This window comes from Syngnathus floridae, chromosome 7 (genome assembly GCF_059516105.1).
Source record: "Syngnathus floridae isolate MCC-2025c chromosome 7, RoL_Sflo_1.0, whole genome shotgun sequence".
Lineage (NCBI taxonomy): Eukaryota > Metazoa > Chordata > Actinopteri > Syngnathiformes > Syngnathidae > Syngnathus > Syngnathus floridae.
The window spans coordinates 1,090,776-1,098,112 of NC_142419.1; the positions used below are offsets into that span (position 1 = coordinate 1,090,776).

Genomic DNA, 7,337 nt, shown 5'->3' on the forward strand with positions numbered 1-7,337 from the left:
ACGGTACCGCTATACTGAATAACCATAAATTAAATACTCTCGGCAACACACCAAACATAAGTCATCAAGGCAACAAAATAAATTTGCTGGCGACCGTTAGTCGCCATGCCGCTGCATAGCAGCTACTCGTATGGTGCGAGGCAAACTTAAAGCCGAAGCTATCAATCACACGGCACACACACGAAACAAACCGCGATCAGACAAACAGCACAACAGTAGACAGTAGTAACAATGAAATGTATATACTCACTTTGTGTCAAAGACGCACACGATCACAGCAACATACCGTAATCGCCGGACTATAAACCGCACCGGATTATAAGGCACACCAGCTAAAATTCAGGGATATTTCAGTTTTTTTCTTACATAAGCCGCACCGGACTATAAGCCGCACGTGCACACGAGTTTTTTACAAAGAAAGACAGTACATAGAAAGCCTATTTAACTTTTTAATAACATACTTGAACATTTCTTTCTAAACATTGCCTGTGACGCAGCAGTAGTACCGCAGCAACGCGGAAGTGTGCACGCGAGTTATTAGCAAAGAAAGATTGGACACAGAAAGTTTTTTTTAAAGCTTTAATAACATACCTTAACATTTCTTTCCAAACACTGCCTGTGACGCGGCAGTAATACCGCAGCAACACGGAAGTAACACAGCAAAGTCACTGGGATGCGGCGGTAACACAGCAGCAACACGGTAGCACAGCACTAACAGGGCTGGTTAAAAAAAAAAAAAAAAACAGTAAAAGTAAAAAAACAGCCGTCTTCATCTGCCTCCTGTGCACTGAAACAATCAAAGTCTTCCTCCTTAGTGTCCGATTGGAATAGCGTTAGATATCCTTAGCCTCACACTTTCTCAGTCTCTCTTTCGTCGTCGGTTTTATGCATTTCTTCGAGTGTGAAGAGGGTCTGTTCATGCTAATCTTATTCATGCACGAAGCGCTAAATTACATTAAACTAGCGAGCGACACGTATAGCTTAAAAGCAGCATCATATGCATTTCTTTTGTCCCCCATAATGACGGTTTGTGTATAAAAGCTTCCTGTCTTTGTGTGAATGCAGGTGTGTGCGTGATGCGCGAAATGTAAACACAAACTAGCACGTCTTCTTCGGCGCGTTATCTCTTCTTCGTCTGTCTCGCTCTTGCTTCCTGCTAGAGCGCTCCCTGGAGACCGGAGGCCGTAAAAATCCATAATTACGCTCCGGAGTAGACACAAGATAATGTCATCAACATCGACTGCCTTTGGCTTAAAAGCGGCATCATATGCATTTCTTTTGTCCCCCATGATGACGGTTTGTGTATAAAGGCTTCCCTTCAGTAATGTCCGTCTTGATCGCGTTCTGCGTGATGCGCGAAATGTGAACAAACTAGCGCGTCTTCTTCGGCGCATTATTTCTTCTTCGCCTGTCTCGCTCTTACTTCCTGCTAGAGCGCCCCCTGGATGCCGGAGGCCGTAAAAATCCATAAGTACGCCGCGCCGCCGTTTAAGGTTCAAACTAACCTTCTGAATAAAATGCATTAAAAGTTCACATTCATTACAACTTGTTTTTGGTGAGCAGATTGTCAGAAGAATTTAATTTAAATGCTGATTGATTGGGTTTTAATACAATGCAGATGGTCCAAACAGCGCCACTGCTTTGTGTAATCTCTGAGTGACATGGCAGAGTAAGAGAAAGGGTTTAGAGCACAGGTGTCAAACTCAAGGCCCGGGGGCCAGATACGGCCCGCCACATCATTCTTTGTGGCCTGCGAAGACAAATTGTGCATCAAATTTGTGTGTCATTACTAGAATTGCAAATTGTCTTCACTTTTAATATCTTTTTTTTTTAAATATTTGACCAGTTTTTACTTGTCTGATTTGAAAACGAGTTATTTTTCAGTTTGTTTTGTAGCTTTTACTGTATATAATAGTGTTAAGAGTAAAAGTGATCAAGTCATCACAAAAATCACGAAAAAAATCTTATATAAGCCGCACCTGACTATAAGCCGCAGGGTCCAAAATTTTGGAAAAAAGTCGCGGCTTATAGTCCGGAAATTACGGTACTTAGTCGCTACCAGCAACCTTTAACTTACTGCCGCGCACAAGCTCCAACAATCGCGATAAGCTGAGGTAACTCTCGCGAGACTTAAGGCGCTGTGACGTAACTTTCTAACATTTCAGCATCAACATAGGAACCTTTCTAACAGCTGTTTTTATTCTTTGTGACAGGGGTTCGCTTTGGCCTGGGGAGTTAAGTTCAGCATTCGCTTTAAAGATATCTGGCGTCATCTAGCGTTGTGAATGGGTATAATGTCTAGACCCCGAATGTAAGATGACCCCCACTTTTCCAGTCTTATTTCAATGCAAAAAACACCGCCTTATATTCGGGCCAATACGGTAATATTTGTATCCTTCCTTGCCAAGTTGGAGAGCCGACATCAGGAAGACGGTTGATTAAAATTCCAACAGAGGTACAACTTTCCACATTTTTGCTGGAATTTAAATGCATCAGCAGTTACATCACAACATAATTTAACCAGGCTCCATGCCCGTTCCGATCGAAGAGGAACATTAGTCCTACATGACTTTTTTGGTCAATTTAAGAGCGTGCGACATGTCCCCCCCCAAGCCCCACCCCCCACCCCTCCATCCCCAGTGCCATCTGTGCCGATGCCTCCTCCCATTCTTGGCTCAGCTGCATGTCCTAAACTGAGGTCAAGGTGGGTATTGGTCTTTTAAAACACATCTGACCATTAGCCTGCCAAACTGGCTAATTTACAGCTTGCCCTCCTCCACACATCCATCCAAGAACACCCTAACCCTCACTCACTTGCTCTTTCCATGTAGATGATGCCAGCAACACGCTCCAGTGGAGACAAATCAGACCTTCTCAACCCTACCATCGTAAAACATCTCCCAGGAAGGTTGTGACCTTTTCTTCCTTTCAACGACTCTGCAGGCATTGGAAATCATTGGAGAAGAATGGTTTGCCATGACGTGGCATAACTAGCTTGTCTGTATGAGCAGAGGAGATGAGGAGAATGATATGAATTCAGTGGAACACATAATTAAGATTTAAAACTCCTCAATGATTATATCAGTATTATGTCCTGTTTTAAAGTCCCAGAGACACTGGTATATGTATAAATCGGTTTTAGTTAGCTTATGGGCTTATAAACATAAATTGACGATCGAAACAACGAAAAGGAAGCTGTTGCTCTGAAAATTTTAATTTAAATTTGCCGCGCAGACGAGTTTGACTGCACCGAGCGGCCTCCTTCTAGACTGGGGAAGAAGCCGGAAGTGACGTTTCAAGTTGTTCGCGTTTAGCTTCAGTGAATGTAAACAAAGGTATGTGGAAGTGTGGAGGCAAAAGGTGTATCGCTATGGGATGCAGTAACACCAACGAAGCAGGTGTATCGCTATTTTTGTTTCCAAAAGACGAGGGTTTGAGGAAACAATGGACCAAACAGGTACAAAGGACGCGGAAAGACTGGTCTGGTCCTACAGATTATCGTGTTCTGTGCAGTGCACATTTCCAGGAAACCTGCTTTGAACCTGGACCCCTTATGAGGATCAAACTTGGCATAATTACACGGTGCAAGCTAGTGCTCAAAAAGGTTTCTGTCCCAACAATTTTTTCAAGACCAATGACCGTGACCTCGCCTATCCATGTTGACAATGCTTCTGCTGGTAGCCCTAGCCAGACTAGTGGACATAGTTCCACCCCAACCAGGGCTACAACGCCAGTCACAGACCAAGAGCGGACTCCATTTGGGAAGCCTAGAGGTGCTTTTGTCAAACGAGAGAGGAAAAGGGTAAGTTTAATTTTAATTTAAGTCAGGCCACTGTACCAAGAATAATACTAGTAAATAAATAAATATTTTGCAGACATAACTCATCAGGAAATAATTAATAAATGAATATTATGAATTTTTTAGACATCCTTCTCAGTTCCCAGAGTTGGTAATTTAGACTGGATATGGTCCTTGGAGACAGGATTTTAATAGACAGAAATTACCAGAAATTGCTTCAAATTTTCTAATCCCCCCCCTTATAATAATGATAATTATAATAATAATACAGCATTTATAATGCACCTTTATCAGTGAAATCTTTCAAAGGTGCAGTGTTAAAGATATGATTTGAGAGCTTTGGCTTTGTTGAATTTTTTGCGATTTTGGTTTGTTTTAATTTTTAATGGATAGCGGTAGCGGTTTGACATGCCTGCACAACCCACCTGCCTGCCTCCATCCCACCTCCAGCCGGGCTGCTATAAAACCATTTATGAGACCTAGGTACCTAATAATACCCACACAAGTACAACATTTTGTACTACAAGGGTAAAATAAATCACTTATTGCAAATGGGGAATTTTACCCTTAGAAAAATACCTTCCCCAGCCCAAAATATTATAAAAAAATAACTGTCTTGTAAAGGCTCATTCCAACAAGAATAAATGTATAAAAACAATGAAGCACATGTAATTGAAATATGTTGCATTCTGTTTAAGATTATTCCTGCCATGGAGGCTGACATGCTGTCTCAAGTCTGTTTGGGTTTGTTGAGATCCGGATGCCCCTCCGTGAGTCGTCACCTTACCGTGGTGGAGGGGTTTGCATGCCCCTATGATCCTAGGAGCCATGTTGTCGGGGGCTTCATGCCCCTGGTAGGGTCACCCATGGCAAACGGGTCCTAGGTGAGGGGCTAGACAAAGCACTGCTCACAGAAGCCCCTTATGACGAGTAAAATAAATGGACTTGGTTTTCCCTCGCCCGGACGCGAGTCACCGGGGCCCCCCTCTGGAGCCAGGCCTGGAGGCGGGGCTCAAAGGCGAGCGTCTGGTGGCCGGGCCTTCGCCCATGGGGCCCGGCCGGGCACAGCCCGAAAGGGAAACGTGGGTCCCCCTTCCCATGGGCTCACCACCTGTGGGAGGGGCCAAAGGGGTCGGGTGCAGTGTGAGCTGGGCGGCGGCCAAAGGCAGAGGGACCTTGGGGGTCTGATCCCCGGCTGAAGGAGCTGGCTCTTGGGACATGGAATGTCACCTCTCTGGCTGGAAAGGAGCCCGAACTGGTGTGCGAGGCAGAAAAATTCCGACTAGATATAGTCGGACTAGCCTCCACGCACAGTTTGGGTTCCGGTACAAGCCCTCTCTAGAGGGGCTGGACTCTCTTCCACTCTGGAGTTGCCAACGGTGAGAGGCGTCGAGCAGGTGTGGGTATACTTATTGCCCCCCGGCTGGGCACATTGGGGTTCACCCCGGTGAACGAGAGGGTAGCCTCCCTCCGCCTTCAGGTGGGGGGACGGGTCCTGACTGTTTGTGTCTATGCACCAAACGCCAGCTCAGAGTACCCGCCCTTCTTGGAGTCCCTGGAGGAAGTGCTGGAGAGCGCTCCTTCTGGGGACTCCATCGTTCTACTGGGTGACTTCAATGCTCACGTGGGCAATGACAGTGAGACCTGGAAGGGCGTGATTGGGAGGAACGGCCACCTTGATCTGAACCCAAGCGGTGTTCTATTATTGGACTTCTGTGCTCGACACCGATTTTCAATAATGAACACCATGTTCAAACATAAGGGTGTCCATGTGTGCACTTGGCACCAGGACACCCTAGGCCGCAGTTCGATGATCGACTTTGTAGTCGTGTCATCGGATTTGCGGCCGCATGTTTTGGACACTCGGGTGAAGAGAGGGGCGGAGCTGTCAACTGATCACCACCTGGTGGTGGGTTGGCTCCGATGGTGGGGGAAGATGCCGGTCCGACCTGGCAGACCCAAACGCTCTGTGAGGGTCTGCTGGGAACGTCTGGCAGAATCTCCTGTCAGGAAGAGCTTCAACTCCCACCTCCGACAGAGCTTTTCCCACGTCCCGGGGGAGGCGGGGGACATTGAGTCTGAGTGTACCATGTTCCGCGCCTCCATTGATGAGGCGGCCGACCGAAGCTGTGGCCGTAAGGTTGTTGGTGCCTGTCGTGGCGGCAATCCCCGAACCCGCTGGTGGACACCGGCGGTAAGGGATGCCGTCAAGCTGAAGAAGGAGTCCTATCGGGCCATTTTGGCATGCGGGACTCCGGAGGCAGCTGGCAGGTACTGGACGGCCAAGCGGAACGCGGCTTCGGCGGTTGCTGAGGCAAAAACCTGGGCGTGGGAGGAGTTTGGTGAGGCCATGGAGAATGACTTCCGGACGGCTTCGAGGAAATTCTGGTCCACCATCCGGCGTCTCAGGAGGGGGAAGCAGTACAACGTCAACACTGTGTACAGTGGGGATAGCGTGCTGACTTCGACTCGGGACGTCGTGAGTCGGTGGGGAGAATACTTCGAAGACCTCCTCAATTCCACCTACACGCCTTCCATTGAGGAAGCAGGGCCTGGAGACTCTGAGGCGGATTCTCCAATCTCTGGGGTCGAAGTCACTGAGGTAGTTAAAAAACTCCTCGGTGGCATGGCCCCGGGGGTGGATGAGATCCGCCCGGAGTTCTTAAAGGCTCTGGATGTTGTGGGGCTGTCATGGCTGACACGCCTCTACAACATTGCGTGGACATCGGGGACAGTGCCTCTGGATTGGTAGACTGGGGTGGTGGTTCCCCTCTTTAAGGAGGGGGACCGGAGGGTGTGTTCCAATTACAGGGGAATCACACTCCTCAGTAAGGTCTATTCAGGGGTGCTGGAGAGGAGGGTCCGTTGGGAGGTCGAACCTCGGATTCAGGAGGAGCAGTGTGGGTTTCGTCCTGGCCGTGGAACAGTGGACCAGCTCTACACCCTCGGCAGGATCCTCGAAGGTGCATGGGAGTTCGCCCAACCAATCCACATGTGCTTTGAAAAGATACCTTACGGAGGCTACAAAAAAAGGTTCTCTAGCCTTATCGTAGGGGGTGCTAGTGATCCCGGGATGCTTCATGCGCCTACCTGTAGAATAAGAGATCTCCAGTTCAAATTTACAGTTAACAACTGAGGAGCAGTCGTCCATTTATTTCGTTTTACATTTGTTTTTGTTTTTTTTCATTTTTACATTTCATTTTACAACGGAGGATTACATATCCAAACAATTTTCAACTATAGATTTTCAGTCGAAGCATGAGGTATCAGTAAAGGAAGAGCAACTCCGGAGTTAAAAGGTTTGATTCGGACAACGGGTCTTCGGAACGGAGTGGTACGCACGATCGAAAACAAGTTTTTGATTCCATGTGCTTTATTGAGTGTTTTTATGTGTGAAGACTGCTGATATGAGATTTTAAATAAAATAGTTAAAATTAAATAATGAATAAGCCACACTAGCACAGCGTTCCCCAACCTGTTTGTGACACGGTTAGTTGCCGGACAAATTTTAGCGGAGAGGGGAACTGACGTCAGTGCC

The 7,337-nt window shown here is 47.1% G+C and overlaps 1 long non-coding RNA gene across 1 annotated transcript; it reads left to right on the top strand.

Annotated features, from left to right (window-relative positions):
- The first annotated feature begins 1,386 nt into the window (after positions 1-1,386).
- On the top strand, positions 1,387-2,943 carry LOC148394769 (uncharacterized). The gene is made up of 3 exons (XR_015859512.1): positions 1,387-1,471; positions 2,214-2,704; positions 2,832-2,943. It is a non-coding gene; the product is annotated as an uncharacterized LOC148394769 (long non-coding RNA).
- Positions 2,944-7,337: the final 4,394 nt, after the last annotated feature.